The sequence below is a fragment of the Paramormyrops kingsleyae genome, chromosome 2, assembly GCF_048594095.1.
Source record: "Paramormyrops kingsleyae isolate MSU_618 chromosome 2, PKINGS_0.4, whole genome shotgun sequence".
Taxonomy (NCBI): domain Eukaryota; kingdom Metazoa; phylum Chordata; class Actinopteri; order Osteoglossiformes; family Mormyridae; genus Paramormyrops; species Paramormyrops kingsleyae.
This window is the reverse complement of record NC_132798.1, coordinates 33,461,409-33,478,782: the sequence shown is the minus strand read 5'-3', so window position 1 is coordinate 33,478,782 and position 17,374 is coordinate 33,461,409. Positions and strand designations below refer to the sequence as shown.

At 42.0% G+C, this 17,374-nt stretch overlaps 1 protein-coding gene across 4 annotated transcripts in view; it reads right to left on the bottom strand.

The window, feature by feature from the left end:
• nos1 (nitric oxide synthase 1 (neuronal)) overlaps positions 1–17,374 on the bottom strand; it is a 68,184-nt gene that overhangs the window by 25,997 nt on the left and 24,813 nt on the right. For 3 of the 4 annotated variants that reach the window (XM_023828975.2, XM_023828973.2, XM_072708999.1), the window contains exon 1: positions 2,318–2,589. The exons of the other annotated variant lie outside the window; for it this stretch is intronic. The gene's annotated coding sequence lies outside the window, so the exon portion shown is untranslated. Of the gene's footprint in view, positions 1–2,317; positions 2,590–17,374 lie in introns of those variants that run through there. 4 annotated transcript variants of the gene reach the window in all.

Here is a 17,374-nt window from a genome sequence, read left to right as displayed (position 1 = left end):
CCTTGGATATGGTTGACCTGCATATGTAAACTGAAATGAACTATTTACTGAAGCACCTGTAATTCAGTCCTGTTTCCTTATTCGCTGTCTACTTCTGCAGGTATTTCTCCAAAATTACAAATGATGAATGGACTGATTCATTCCATCTAAAACATTCTGCCAGGAACGAGCGACAGCTGAGTCGAGGGATGGTTTAACAGAGAGAGAAAATCACACTCGTCATGCTGCACTAGTGAGCAAAAGTGGTGTCTCCTTATCCAAGTCCCAGCCATCAAAGTGTAAAACTAAGGAGTTATGTGTCACCTTGCTACAAGGTGACACCTTTGACAACGACATACAACATTCGCTGCTGGCTAGGGAGGTGCCACAGTTGAAATTTTACGCATTTGCATGTTACGCAAGTTTCCCGTTTGATGTCGCTGGAAAGAGCCGCGGTATTTTTCATTCGGAATAATTCTCAGCCGTCTGTCTGCACCCCTGCTGTTGGGTTATGTGTCCTCTATGCTTCCCTCCAAAACTCAAGGTGCATCAAACGCAGAAGTCAGTGATATTAATGTGAGTCCCCCCCTTTTCCTTGTGCAAGTCTGGCTTCTCTTGGCATTCATTGGGCAGGAATACTGCTCAGTGAAACAAAGCTTGCATAATCTTTACAAAATCCAAGTTTAAAAAAGGAAAACGTGCAAACTGTTTCTTAGGCAGAGAGTCCAGCAAGAGAGATTAAAGAGCTGCTTGTTTGGTAAGCAAGATCTGCTACAAACATTCTGTGTAAATGTAAAATAGGCATTTTAAAATCTGATCGTTGGCTCTGGTGTGACCCTGTCCGATCCTCGTATGACACTTTTGAACTTTAAAACATGCTTGATTGGCTAATACAGTACCCCTCGGTGCAGGATAATTTAAAATTAGAGGCAAGGGTAAAACTGTCTGTAAATTATAAGCCACGATCTGAAATCCCTGAGGAATGGTCTGAAATATTTTTTCAAAGGCGGATGTGACCTTTGGCTTAAATACACAACGTAAAATATTATTAGAATATAACATTGCCCACAACGCAGATATCCCCGTATACTGACGGATATTTTCAGCACTATGGACAGCAACACAAGCGATTGCTGGGTTATTTTTCACGACTTATTACAGTAAGCGGGTATGGTGTTTGTACTTATTTTAAACATGCTCCTTTAAAAACTTGCAAAATATACCACACAATTTCCCTCCATCTGCCGCATGCGAATATATTAGCAGTTCTAGAAACACCCCCCTCCCTGCCTTTCATTTAACTTTTTTTCCTGACATTTAAAACAATTGTTCGTCCTCAGTGCAATTCAGACTCTTCGGTTAATATGTAATATCTCAAAATCTCCATTTCATTACATTAAAAATAAAATGAAAGGTAGATAACTGATTGCCTTCACCAATTTTCAGATGGAAATGATCTCTTTCATCAAGTTATAAAATTAACTGATTTTAGAATATATTTCTTAACATTAATAAACAAGCGCAAAATGCATCCGTCTAATCTGCATGTAAATTCAACCTTAGTTTATTCATATCAAACCCTCAATTGTATCTAAATCAACGCAATCACACATACCCACATCTAGTGGGCTGATGTTACTTCCACCTGTAATTTTTTTCTTTAATTTCTAGCGCAGTAATAATCGGGGGGAAAGTGGCACGGCAATTGTTTCATGGAAAAACGGACATACAGTCATTTCGCGATTTGCATGGCAAGTGTATCGGGAATGATAAGAAAATCCTGTAACTCCACTCTTTCAGCAACTTACTGCCTTCTGTTGCGTTATATTGCAAAAGAGTTTCTGAACGGCGGCAAGAAGCACCTGCGCTTTCATTCACAAAACGCCTAAAACAATTAACATCGAGTCTATTTTTAATCATACAGCGATCTGACTTTATCCCTTTATCTGTGAAGACATTGCGGAGTATAGCCTACAGCACATCTCATGATGTGGCAACAAGTTCACACATGATTATTGGGGGAGGGAAGCTATTGTTCCCCATAATTTCTATCGATGGAAAATTCAGATGTAAATTGAATATAATGACAAATTAAGCGCACGAAAAAGCACACTTAGCAATGATATTCAGTAAATGCGTCTGTACTTTGCTTAGAAATCAACAGGAGGAATGTGCGAGTTTTCATAAAATGACACAATAGGATAATCCCAAATTTCTCAGCAATATCTTAAACGATTACATAATCTAAAGCAGTGAATTCAAAGTCATTTCTCAGTCAGTGAGATATTAAAGTGCGGCTAGTTTTACGTTAGAAAAAAAAACGGGGAGTAGAGCTTACCTTCACTTGCAGGCAACTCTTTTTACAGCGGGCTGAAAAGTTCAGCGGTCTCCCGTGTATAATCTCCTGTGATCGCGATCCGTCTGCAGGGCTGAGGTACCACGGAGCGCCGCACTCCGTCTGTCACATCGGAAGCGTGGCTGCACGCTGCTGGCTGCTGCCGTATAAATATGAAACAGCGTGGCCTCCGATGAGCTCAGACTAGGTCGTGCGCCGGCATTTATTCCGTGCTCTGCAGCCTTCGGTTCTGTCATCACGGAGACGAGTTACTTTTGACGTCCAACCAGTTTTATGGGTGTGAACGCTCGTTTACTTGCGATTAGGGGACGGGCGATAAGCATCCAAACCACCAGATGCGGTCATTCCCACCCCCTCCCGCCTGGTTTGACCAATTATTTGCAAAGTGCTGGTTAATTTTTATTTTGCTTTAAAAAAAAAAAATCCAGTGTTAAGATATTGAAGAAAAGCATTCTAAACACAAATGCATTTAGCAGGGTTTACATAAGGAATTTATTAACGATAATCCAATCAGAATTTTACTGTATTCTGACATGCTCATGATCACTGAAATGTTTCGCGTCCACGAAGCAAACAAAAGTTGTCATTATTAGAATTTGCAGTTGTATTTGTTTCCTTACTCCCCTGTTTCTCCTCTTTCCCTCAAAATGATTTCGTTTTGTCTTAAACTCAGGATGTTGGATGTGTCTGTTTTATAAATGCGTTCATAAGCTAGGGGAGAGAAAATGTGACTATAGCTGGAACAGCAATTTAAAGTTTGATTTGGGTTTTTTTTTTAATTAAGGAGATGGATTACATGAATGGCATTCAAAACCAAATTCCCAGAATTCAGGTGCACAAGAATTTTGTTGTAAATGTGGAAGTGAAGATTAACTCAATGTATTACCTGAATGAGTTGAAAACGGTCATGGCTCCATCTTCTTAGTGCCTTGAACCATTCCTGGAACTATGTTCCCAACTATATTTTACATGTTTTGTGGGATACTGTCAAATAAAGCAACAGACATGCTCTGAGGCCATAAACCATGCATGTGTTGATTGAATTCATGAGTTCTTTGCCTGTTGATTTGCAGGGAGGGAACATACTGATTGTCTGATACGTTGTCCTTTAATTAATATGCATGGAAGCAAGGATTAATACTGAGGTCACTTCCGGTAGCTGACCTTTTTAGTAAAATGGGCTCCTTATTTGAACCCTAAAACACAACATATATTCTGCCACTGGAGCAAAAATCACACAGTTGAATTCCCTTGCTATAAACAACGTTTCTGATCCTCTGTTTCCCAGCAGCAACTTGACCGACTCAACAAGAAGCGAGGTCCTTAGACGGATCTGAAAGGGTCTTTTTGCCTGAATAGGGGCATCGCTGTGATGTGGGCCGATGTCACACGCAGACGAATGCTGGCCCGGCAGTGTCATTATGTCAATTACTTCCTGCTTGAGTAGTGCCATCTGCCCTTTAATAAATGAACAAACTACAGATTTCATTGGAAAAATTCCATTTCAACCTAACGCTGTAGCATTCGGCCTACTATTAATGCTCGCTACTAAAATTAAAACTCTTGTGTTTTTTTGAAACACTTCCATTTTGGTAACCAACAGAAAATCGACTGATTCTCATGATTATATGCTGATAATCAGTCGTTCATTCCACGTTGGGACTGAAATCAATGTTAACCAACTAGAGCACAACTGTTAACACATGCTGCAATTACGTTCAATTATTCTGACACGAAGGACAAATAGTTTTTGGGGCCTGTGACTGTTTGTTTTGTTTGTTTTGTTTTTTTAATATTTGAACATGCTCCGCGTGACACAATTATCTGTGCTGGGTAATTATTCAAAAATGGTTGCACCTTAATGGGAATGAACCCTGAATTTGTATTAAAAACACAATTGATACATTATCATGTTGTCTATACTCAAAGTTAATACATGCAAACCGTATAAATAGAATTTTCTGGATGACTGGCCCACGGGCGGGTTACGTGTGCATAAGCAATTGACTTTCTCTGGTCTGAATAATTGACTAATTGACCTTCTTGGTAAATTACCATAAGTAAATATCACTGGCACAATACTTTAAAAAGGAAAAGGGAGAAAGGAAAGCCTTCAAATGCAGGAGATTCTTAGAGAAATCATAAGGGACACAACCGTCACATTAATTAACAACCTGTGTGAGGAGTCTACTAATCAGGGAAGGAATTTTTTTTAATCTGTGTAAAGGTGAAATTTGAGCTGTGGACTGTGGTCCTACCCTGTATATTAGTAGTATGGTTAATTTTGTCCTCTTGCTTAATTGTGTAAATTCTAGGGGCTAAACCACACACATCCATCCATTCCATCCAGCCTATCCCAAGAATCTCAGCACACATGATAAGCAGAATACCAATCCATCACACACTATGGGCAATTTAGAGTCTTTAAATTGCGGGGGGGAAACAGGGCACACCGTGGAAACTTGGGAATAAATGAGGTGAATAGAAAATGCAGTCTGATTTCCCATAAGCTGAGTTTCACACGCCTAGTGCATTATATGCACAAAATGGGAGCTATTGCAGTCGATTGGATTTCTTTATCGCTTGTTGATAAGGTAGCTAATTCACAGACAGCCTTCTGCACCAGCTACACATGGTAACATTCATATAAGGGGGGGCTCTTCGGTCTTTGACCTGTGCAGATGACAGAGCTGTTCTTTGAAATATCCCTTTATTGAAAGCCAAAGTAAGGCTCTACCTCCTTTGAAAAGAGACTATTCAATTTCAGTTTTAACAGCAGCATTCATAGAATTTCTATGATTTGGCTGCTTTGACCCAAAGCAACTTGTGACCCATTAATCCATAATTTTTCCAGTGAATAAAAGCAGGCTTGCAGCAAGTCTGGGGCCTTTGCTGAGAAGCAGGCTGGGTACGACCAGGATGGTATGCAATTACAAGCACACACGATATTCCACGCAAACCACTCGATCATAAGAAAACTAGAAGACAGTCACATGAGCAAAAAGATGACATAAAAATTAAAAAATACAGAGCCTCAGTAGGACTCAACAGTTTATATTACGTACTATTACAGTAGCCTGCCTGGGACTTAAATGAACAGCCCTGAGGTCACATGTCCTTATTCACTACTGCTACTTTAAGTGTAATTTCCTGGATGTCGCTGCAATAAATTTCAGAAAGAGGCTCCCATTTTCAGAGAAGGTTAAGAAAACATTATGTGATTTGTGCCTCGAATACTGGCATCCTCAGTGCGGTCCAGATGGTCCTACCGAAACCAGGTAGGCCCAGAATGTGAACCTTCTCCAATCATGGTGATAACAAAAGAGTGATAGCAGATGAAAATGCTGTGGGTCATTATTAATCTTTATTTTTATGAGCAGAGGCAGCACGGCGCCTGAGTGGGCAGCACTGCAGCCTCAGATCTCCAGAGTGGTGGCCCTGATTGGTCTATGTGTGCTTTGCATGTTCTCCTCGTGTTGTGCGGGTTTCCTGCTGACACTCAGGTTTCCTCCCACAGTCCTGAAACGTGTTACGGCAAATTGGCCGGAGTGTGCGGTTGCGTGTGTGTGTATTTCTTGGGATAGGCCCCGGGCCGACCCTTCACTGGATTATCTTTTATGGAAGATGGATAAAGAGATGTTTATATAGATACCTCACATACAACATCAAATGGTTGCACGTGCAAGGTGGACGTAGGGAGAATGTGTGCCTGCTTTTAGTCAATGTTGTCTCGCCAAACAGCCATGCGGCATCAGACATTCATTGCTTTCAGTGTATATTTTCAGTTGTTGTTCCCAGTACTCAATTTTCTTTTCTGAAAATGCAGCAAAGAGGTTTTCTGCAGATCAGCTCTTCTGGTGATTCTGTTTTAAATTGAAGTTTAAGAGTATCACTGTGTTCCATTTTGCCCAAACATCTTTTAATTTTAAAACACATTAAAGGTATTTTTAGGCACAGACAAATCAGAGCTATGTCAGTACGCTAAGTAGCTTTAGCTTCCGAAGATGATTAAAGAGAAAGTGCTACTGACAGGCTTTTTGGTTCATAATGATGCACTCATATTGACATAAAACAACAAAATTGTTTTTAATGATAACTGAATGAACATCTTTTGATTTTTTTATTTACCTTTTGATAAGACTGCACAGCCGAGCATTATTACCGGAAAAGATTTTAAAAGATTACTAAAAGAGTACATTTTTGGTGCAGGTTGTCAGGTACAACCAATCAAGTACTCACTCAGAAACATTGCTGGCTGAGGCTGAAGATGAGAAATTCTGCCCGAAAATGTACTCATTTACCTTCTGTTTGGCTTAATGAGGGTTTGGAGCACCTCGTACCAAATATTTCAAAAGGTACTGGGCATTATATCCCCTCCACTGTTTAATATTTTATTGTTTAGTAAGATGTTTGTCTCCCTGAGAGCAGCATCCACATACAGGAGGCACATTAGGGATCGTGTTTATAGCTAATACAGTACAACAGACCCCGTCCTGGGAACTCGAACCAACAACATTCAGGATACAAGTCCAAATTTGTATCCCCATCACTACATCCTCCTTGACAGAGGTGCTACGTCTCAGAATGAGTGATTCTGCTTTATTGTGGTATAAAATTTAAAATGTATGTATCAAAAAATCCAGATTGTCAGGAAATGGATTGGATTACATTTTTAATGAACAAGAATGAATGTATCTTTTACTTGGTGTTGGCTTATTAGATAAAAAACCTTGATCCCTTTTGCAATAACATTAATTAAGTACAGTATAATTCATTTTCAAAATCTGATTATGTATGCAAGAATTCCATTCGTGCATGAAACTGACTTCCTTTAGTTTTGGTAATGAAAATGAGAGAAAATTAGCAATGTAACTGTATAGCGGAAAGCATTATTACTTATCGCATTTATGCATTATTCATCTTTTTGTTTTAATCTGCTCTGTCGGGCCAAATATGTCATGTACACAATTATGTCCAGTCGATAGTTGAAATGCTCTCCTTTGGGATATACAACAAGCCAAAAGGGGGATCACGGAAGACATTTCTATACATAATTGATTTTCTGGAAAGAAAAAAGCAAGAGTATTTCAGTAGAGCGAACATGCAAAATAAACTAACTCAGTTATGAGTACAGACGCTTATTCTTTTGTTATTTTTATGGAACTGTTTTCTGTATGTCAAAACCATTTGCAAAACTGGCAGCCCTGACTTTTCTTAATTACATTCTGGCAAGCACCGAGACCCTTTACTGAATAAGCGTTTATGCAAGATGGATGTATGGATGTCCTGGCAAGTCGCAGAATCCTTGGGGGAAAGTTCTTTTAAAACCAGCAAACTTTGCCGACTGATTTCAACTGCCTTCTCAACTTTCTAAACAGCTCAGAAGTAAATCTGTGTTATGGCAACTGGAGAGTGAGTTTTTCTGCCAAGTGAAATGACCGCTTTGTCACCAAAAGGTTCCAACAAACTCTTGTCTTGCATCACACTTTCTCAAGCTTCTGTGACCTTATTTTATTCACTAGTACAGGCAGAATTTCCAGACACAATACTAGTATTGAATTGGTTTCATATGGGTTTTTAACAGTAGACCTGTATGTTTGGATTGCACAGAACACCTGTACTTTAATCAGTAACAAATTTATTTTTGTCATTAAATCCACACAGTACTGTAAAATAAAAAATACTCTTAGTGTTAATGCCTTTGATTTTTCAGGAGAGCCATAATCCTGGCCTGGGAAGTAATCTAAAAAATTGGCTGTGAAAAGCTGAGAAGGTCTCTAAGCATTAACTTTGATTTCCAGCAAGGAGAGCTTAGGTCAAAGGTCAAGTGGTGGTTGAATCATAAAGCCCAGTTTATGTTCTCCTGTTTGTCTGCCATAGTGGGGCAAAAGTTTTCATCCATGGGCACCCCAATATGATTTTGGATCAATGTTCATCCAGCCAACCCAAGATTTGTTCTATAGTGTCACATCATCTATTTTTGGCACTCCTAGTTGAAGCAGGATTAGCTGGCCAGCACACGAGCACCTCCTAGGGATCTTTCAGGGAACTGCAGATTGTGGTTACCAGCATATCATCTCTTTAGGTTATTCCTGATTGTTTTGCATAGTTCCATGTTGATTTAGTATCTCAGGAAGGCACTTAAAAATCACCTTTACTTTGAAAGACTACTTCGTAAAACAAGTATGAAAGCTTTGCTGAATGTTAGCCACCTAAACCAAACCAAAGCTTGACCTTTGGAGATGGGGGACAAAGCTGGTCTGCACTTTTCATTAATTCTGCTCCTAATATAAGCATCAGCTTTAATCTCAGGAAGGAATCTATGATTCGCTGGCAAGTCAGTGACTTTCAGTCTTAGAGTAGCTTGAAAATTCACTCCAACCTCAAGAGTATCCTCACAGAAATCCATCACCTAGAGCCTGTAAACATAGAGAGTGTTTTGTTGGGCTGGCTATGGAGAGGTTGAGGGTCCTGCAGATGGCCAATCCTGATACAGATTGTGTAATGACAGTATCAGCGGTTGACCAATGGTCCGGCGTCCTCTCACAGTAAAAAGGCATTTCATTTTGGTGGACTGGTGAGCATCAAAAAGTGAAATTACCTTAGCGTGAGTGTATTCCTGGTGATCTGGTATTCCATGTGCCATCATGACCACTGCAAAATAGGCTCACACAGCATAAGAAGTTGAAAATAAGATGAACAGATGTTTATGACATAAAACAATGTGTCGGAATAGACTAAGATAGCTGGGTGGTGTGAAGTCACATTTCATTGTTCTCCTCTTTCATCACAGACCATCTATCTTCCGCTGGAAAAAAGGGGGTGACACATTAAAACCATATATTTTGCAATGAGTCTCTATTAAATATTTGGCAGGTTATGAATTCACATTCATCTTTATGTAATTTATCATTACTGCTGTACTTCCGATTGCAATTAGAAACTTCTTCAAATGAGAACATATACAACATAAACGCATTCAGCTAACCACACTTACTGAAGGCTACAGAAATATGTTGTAAAAAACTGGGTATGACCTTCTGAATGAAAATTTCTATGTTATTCTGTAAACCATTCCATAATTAGTGGCCGGAGACCCTCAAACACTTACTCAAATTGCAACAATAATGATTATATCAATTCACAAATATTTTTATGCTTCTGGCTTCTGCTCCCTGCCTCCAGGGATTTCAGGCATTTTAATAGATTTGATTTTTGTAAGGAATCGTTTTAATGGATTCTGATGGCCGTTTTATGTACTTTCCATACAGATAGCTTGATGACGTTGCACATGAATAGTACACCTTAATATTTTGTAACACTGTTAATCATAAACTAGGGCAATTCAGACATGCGTAACAGCACAGATTATTATTAAACATTACAAATATGAATGTATATTTTGGTCTGTCATATACATAACGTGTGTCATATTACTCCCAACATTTATGCGCTCTTACCTATGAAGAGCAGAATACCATCCATGTCGTGACCGCTAGGTTTGTGTTTCTATATGCACACAGCTGAAGAAGGCAGTTTTAAATGCACTATTTTCAGCTGGGAAGAAGCTGAGTTGGAACCAGAAATTTTGGCACTTGAGCCACATTTTGTTTTCACCCAAAATACCCCCTTCTGCAAGAAAAACAGAGCTTCTGGACATGCCCACTAGCAACAGGGCTATAGAGGTACAATCACTGCTCAGTGAGACTAGTTCTTACAGTGTGTGACTCAGCGGGTTTGGAACCTGTGCTAGCAATCGGAATGTCACTGGTTCAAATCCAAAGGTCTGTAGAGTGATGTCACCATTGGGGCCCCCAGCAAGGCTCTGAGCCCCCAGTTGCTTCCATGACTGGTTGACCCTGCTTTCTTTCTTTAAAACAAACAATATATATACAACCAGCAACACACACATATACTGTATATATATATATGCATTGCTTTGGATAAAAGTGTCTGCTGAAGTAAATAAAGTGTCAGGCTACACAAGACGTGAGTTTTTAAATTATCAGAATGTTTTCAATGTTTAGAAATTAATAGATAGCATATGTAATTATTTTTAGCGCAGCCAGGAAAGGGGGGGCGGGAGGATGGCTCAGTAGGTGGAGCAGCTGCCTCACACCTCAGAGGTGGGGGTTGCATGTTCCCCCCATGGTGTGTGGGCTTTTGCCTGGGTTCTCTGCCTTTCTCCCACAGTAAAGCAGTTACACTAATTGCCATGAATGTGAACATTTATACCAGTAGATGGTGTGTGTGTTTGTTTGGGATGTGCTTCATGCTTCATTGTGGAGCTGCATTCTGGGATAGGCTCAAAGCCCCCCCCTGACCCTGTACTGAATAAATAGCTGGAAGATGGATAGATGGGGGAGAAAAGGAGAGGTAATGTAACTCTCAGATCGCAAAGGCTCCGTCTAGCCACATAATCAGTATGAGCCTCATCAGAGGCTCCTACTTAGGTTGCATAGAGGCTTTCGTATCGGTCATCGGGGTACGTTTCTATAGCTGAGATCAAAGTACATATTTTTCCAAACTTCAAAACTTCAGTAAAGTTTGCATGTCAGACAATTGCGTTCGATCACGCAGCACTGGAGAATAATAATTTTCCTTGAGTTTCAAACAAATTGAGTCAATACAGAAATCCTAGGAGTTGCCTTGTCTCCCTAAACAGCCTTTGTTTGTAATTTCTTTCCGCATTATTAGGTTGCCATGGAGATCATAGTTATGATCCTTGCTGTTGAAGAAGAAGGTTATTTAATTAAAAACAGTACTTCAGCTAGAAGCTGTGGGGGAAGAGAAGGGAGTTTGTACATAAACAATTACAGAAGCACTGCAAAAACTTTTAATTAAACTAAATTTGGAATAAAGAAAGACACACTCAGTTTTTTTCACTCTTACAGCTTATTTATTTACCTGCATTTTCCCTGTTGTACATTCTGATTCTGTCTTAAAAGTCTTAGTACATACAAATATTACACAATCTGTTTTAAAATACCATTGGTTACAAAGTCTGGTGCATGTCATTTCCCTCAGCATTAATCTGGCACAGAAGAACGGGCTTCACTCCTAGTTCTGTAGTTGTCAGAGTGCTGGACCACAATAGAGGAATCGATCAAGTAAACAAAAAGAAGTCACACTTTGCTCCAACATGGTTTTACTGGAAGTCTGCACACAACACAGTCTGCAGACAATACAGTCTGCACACAACAGGCACCCTGAGGAAGGTAACATGCTGAAAAGCATCTGTGTTATGTGCAGACTTCCGGTAAAACCGTGTTGGAGCAAAGTGCAACATCTTTTTGTTTACTTGATCGATATCCCTCAGCATTGCCATGGTGCATCACAATGCTTTCCTGATGACTCCACTATGCAGAGATCAGTGTTTCCCAATCCGGTCCACGAGGACCCACAGACAGTCCACATTTTGCTCCCTCCCGGCTCCTGGAGCAAAAATGTGGACTGTCTGGTAGGGAGCTCGGAGAGAGCAAAAACATGGATCGACTGTGGGTCCCTGAGGACCAGATTGGGAAATACTGGCAGAAAGCACAGAAGATAGTACATGTTAGTATTTTCAGTTGGTTTAGTTTTAAATGGGGACAATACTGAAAGGGGACCCCTCCCCAGTCAGAGTAAAAACTTTCAAGAAGAGAATGAAGTATTAAACTCCCCCCCGCCACCCCTGTCCCTTGCTGTTGCTTACGTCTGTGATCACGCATTTGTGGTAAGGAGTCCTTACTCAGGTTCGAGGTTCAGGTTTATGAAAGTCTGACAATCCCTGGCAAGGATAGGCAACCCTGATGCTGGACTGCCGCTATCCAGCAGGTTTTCCATCCTACCTGGTCTCTGATGGACCAAACCTGATCTGGCAGAGAGTAACTCATCAAGTAGGATAGAAAACCTTCTGTATACTGTCTGGAGTTGGCTACCCCTGCTCCCTGGTGTAAACAACACAATGACCATGTTTCCAGAAGACATTGTTTAAAAAACAAAATTCTGGTTGCAGTCACAGGTGTCCAGTCCACCTCACTAGTGTCGGTGGCTATAAAGTATTTGCTCTTTCATTGGGAGGCCCACGTCTCAAAATGATCCCCATAGTCTCCTGCTTTCTCCCCACGAGATGCAGACTGTAATATACATCAATGCACTCGGTACGACAGCGGCTGCCAAGCGTTTCCCCGGCAACTTTAAAATTCGCAAAATAGAACGATGCTGCCAAAGCCCGTCATTAGCAGAGCATGTGAAAAGGCCTGTTTTATTACAAATATCTCCAACTTCACACTGTTTGGCTCATGAAGGGGAGACCACGTTGTCTCCTGTGTGAGGAAGAAGAGTTAGCGGTACCAGGCCTGGGCATGACATCACTGACACAGAAACAGTGGCCCGAGAACAGCTGCCTGGGTCCCCACGCTTTGTCATTGGAGTCGTGCCTCCTGGCTGATGACATTCCTGCACTCTGAGCCAGGGAGGAGGTAGAAGCGACCATAGCGAGGACATGGAGCAACTCGAAGGGTAACACCTATATAACTGCATTCAAGGTAAATTTAGTGACATAGACAATGACAGCAGACACTGAAGTGGAGGGGGAGCACCCTAATGTATAAACAAGCTATTTATTTTCTTTTGCTATTCCAATAAAGCATGATGATTCCAGGCTTATTCACCAGCTCTGTCTGCTCTTTGTCTGCCCACTTACACACAGCACGCACTCAAAAACGTGGACGGCGATGATTCCATTAACACCTACCTTCTCTAATCTGCAGGGGACATGTTCTGGGAAAACAATAGCGATGTTTGTTTGTTTGTTGGCGTGAGGGCACCACAGATGCTCAAAAAACTCATAATACTGCAAAGAAACCAAAGTCACGTGACTGTACTGTTAAAATCTCAAACTCATTCATCTTCTGCGGAGATATTCTGCAGCTTGTGATGGGAGTCGCTTAACACCAGAGTCTGTCCAGCTTAGTTCTCCTTCCCAGACCACTTTTGGCATCAGCATGAAGGCCCCCGCAATGTGGACTCATGTCTAATTGGGGGTGGGATTGGTCGTTTACACTTGCAACCTGCAACCTTGTGGGGATAAAAAGACAGCCAGGCTACTGGACTGCCTTTCAGGCCCAAAAGCCTCCTAAGAAATTCATGCTAATTACCAGTTTCCCAATTTCAAAATGACCTACAGCTAAGAGTCATGGTCTGCACAACACCAAGTATCCTGCCCCTGGACATGAATTTTCCTCTCAGGGGAAAGAAATCGTGGAACCGCAATAAATTTTACCTATCCTAAGCATAAGGAAAATACACGAAAACAAACCACTTAACTTTAATGTAGGTCATTAAAAATGTTTTTTTCCACCACTGTAGTAAAAATTATGTCTTTGTCATGGGGATGTGTAAACAATCACTTTACTGATTGCCATTGTAGCTATGAGTGGAGAATCCGCTGTAGCTCACAACCTGCCACAGAATCCTCTCCCTGTGGTGATGAAAACTGCAATATCTTCTTGATAGTGTGGTAACTTGGAAGAAACGGGAAAATTTCACTGGGGCTGAATCAATCTCCTTGTGTATGGGGATCAGGCTCCTGAAGCTAACCTGTGCACCGTATAAAAAGCATTGGAGATTGGAGGCTAAGGATCAAAGAATGCCGTGTAGATCCTCATCTCATGTCTCTCCAGCAAATCGCTGCAGGAATATCAGGAGTGCGACGGGAAGATTAAACTAATAGTGACATATTCTGTGCCAAAATCCTACCATGATTGGAAGCCTGCCTGTAGGTACAGTAATCCGTTTCCATCACTGAGAACATCCTCATTAAACAGTCCAGTGCCAGAAGCTAAAACCTGATTGGACCTGAGCAACTAGAAACTGGAATGAATGTATGACAAGGACATATTGACTAGCATACGTAATATCCCCCTGAAACAACCTGGTTCACAATATAGCATCTGATACCTGTAAACCCAGGTGAATGGCTACTTGCTTCATTCAGGCTTTCAGGCCTTAGGAAATATCTCATTGATCAGGATGTACTTCAGCAAGGAAGGAAAAATCGTCGTTTTGTGGTAATGTGAGGGAGCAACTTTCTGAAGCCAATGGGTCAGATGAAGGATTTAGTCTACATGTTGTCACATCATGCCTGCCGCATCTACCTGACCGTCCAGTCTCCTCCCTCACGTGGCCCTAATGGGCCACACCTGATGCTCGTTGCCCTAGTCTATGTATTTAAGTACCTACTTATCTCGTCCTCACTAGACCGGTCATTAATGTCGCTCTGCCTGCCAGCCAGTGTCTTTCTAATGGTTAGTCTTCTCGTTTTGGTCCCTCGTGGTCCTGTCCCTGTTTGTTTAGTTTTATTTCAATAAATCCCCCTTTTTCGCCCAAAATGCCAACCCTCAAGCAGAGATGATGACTCGAGTTTGTGACTCGGACTAGAGTCGCACTCGAGTCCCTCTTGAATTGACTTCAGACTCGACTTGCAACTCGTTACCTTTTGACTCAGACTTGTAAGAACAATAAGAGACTTTAAGGCTCTGTTGAAACTTCTACACATGTGAAGTATTGAGTGTAGAACTCTCCCCAAACCGTAAAGGCGTTAGACACATCCCGATGTGAGGCTGTGCACGTATCAACTAGTACAAACTGAGTACCTAGTCTGACAAAGTGCGGGATATTCTGAGTGTTATTTAGAGTGTTATTTTACATTACATAGCACCGCATTGAAATAGACGTTGCTTAACCTGTGTCATAAATTACACATAGCCTACATTGTATTGTCATACAGTGACGCAGATTGGCATAGACTGCCATAAATCTGATAATTTAGCAGGTATGTACCTAAAACGTTTCTGAGATACCCTTACAACTCAAGCTGTATATTCTTACAACCTTAAATGTTCTTGCATGCACCTTTTCATTATGCCACGCATACGCCTTGTAGTGTCATGTCTTAAATTATTCGAATTTCCACCATGCATTCAATATTTTTTAATATATTAAAGACATAACGCCAGCAAATAATTCGACTGAACAGTAATATCACTGACCGCTCTCCCGTGACTGAAGGAGCAGCAGGCCTGCAGCCATTACTTTAACTTTTTAACATGGAGGTTGCAGTGTCACTTGCATAATCATTTATTTACTTGTGCACACACAAGCTGGGAGACAAATCAATTTTATCCATTAATTGGAAAATAGGCAGTTCCTTTTTTGATAAATAGTAATGTCAAATTGGAACCACCATAGAGACTTGAGACTTGACTCGGACTCGTAGTCAGAGACTGAAGACTTGACTTGGACTCTAATTTTGTGACTTGTGAAAATCTCTGCCCTTGAGGCATGCTTTTCTCCAGCTTTGCCTGAATGACCCCAGGAGCTTCTTGTGCTCCGCATCTCCACTTGTTTGCTTTTTCCTGCATCCAGCCTCTTACCTCAGCCCGAGCCTCTGGACAACCCGCTGAGCAACTAGCTCTGCAACAGTGATTTAGAGGAGCCCGAGGAATTCAATAAGCCACCCCATCTGCAAGGTGAAAGTTTATTCTCCCTCCTGTCACCAACAGGGAACGGAGGCCTAACCCCTCCATGTAGAAGGTCCCCACAGTCACAATACTCTTCGTGTGGGCAGCGGAGATGCTGGTGTGAGCGGAGTGGAGTGGTGAGAATTTCCGCTCCTCGCTCACGAGGCTGATGGCTCCGCCCGCTCCTCTGCTCTATTTCGCACTAAGCCACTCTGCTCAACACCGCTCCTCGCTCCACCCGACGCCACCAGCCATGCAGCACAACGGGCCACGCAGTTCCTGTTGAGACGTCACAAAGTAGTGACGCATCACCGAAGGACACATCCTGGAGCTGCAGACCAGTGTCAGCAGACCGCAACCCCTGAATCTCACTGTCAGCTGCCTGGTCCGCTGCCATTAGTGCATAATCCACACCGAGGTGGACAGAACCAACCACTGAACGTGAAAGGCAGTCAGCCACCACATTGTGTTTGCCAGCAACATGATGGATGTCAGTGGTGAATTCAGAAATGAACGCCAGCTGACGCTGCTGACGTGCAAACCAAGGGTCCGAAATTTTACTCATGGCGGCCACCACTGGTTTGTGATCCACAAAAGCAGTGAATGGGCGCCCTTCTAACAGGAAGCGGAAATGGCGCACAACTAAATACAGGCCAAGGAGCTCACGGTCCAAAGCACTGTACTTGCGCTCACTCGGGCACAACTGGCGACTGAAAAAGGCCAGCGGCTGCCATTCCCCATTAGTCAGTTGCTCATGTACTGCACCCACAGCAACATCGGAAGCATCCGTAGTGATGGCGATGGGAGCATCTGGCAAGGGGTGAGCTAACAACGTAGCATCTACCAAAGCCCGTTTAGCATTATGGAATGCCTGACACCGCTCCGGAGTCCACTGAACCACCGCCTTCAGTGCACCCTTCAGTGCAGAGTATAGAGGGCACATAATGCGGGCAGCCCCAGGAATGAAACGATGGTAAAAAATTAACCATTCCCAGAAACTCTTGCAAGGATTTGACCATGACTGGCCGTGGGAAATCCTGAACAGAAGTAATTTTCTCTGGGAGAGGCACTGTCCCCTCTGAGGCAATGCGGTGACCAAGAAATTCAACAGAATGGACACCAAACTGACACTTGGTAACATTCACAATTAACCCGTGAGCACTGAGACGTGCAAACAATGCCCGAAGATGAATCAAATGCTCATCCAAACTGGTGCTGGCAACTAAAATGTCATCTAAATAAACAAACAGAAAAGGCATGTCCCACACAACACTGTCCATCAAACACTGGAAAGTCTGAGCTGCATTCTTGAGCCCAAAAGGCATCTGAAGAAACTCGAACAGACCAAAAGGTGTAAAAACAGCGGTTTTAGGGATGTCCTGGGGGTGTACTGGAACCTGATGGTATCCCCTAACCAGGTCCACCTTAGAGAAAATGAGAGTGCCTGCCAAACGGGCAGAGAAATCTTGGATGTGCGGAACAGGGTACCAGTCAGGGGTAGTCGCATCATTAAGGCGTCTATAGTCCCCACAGG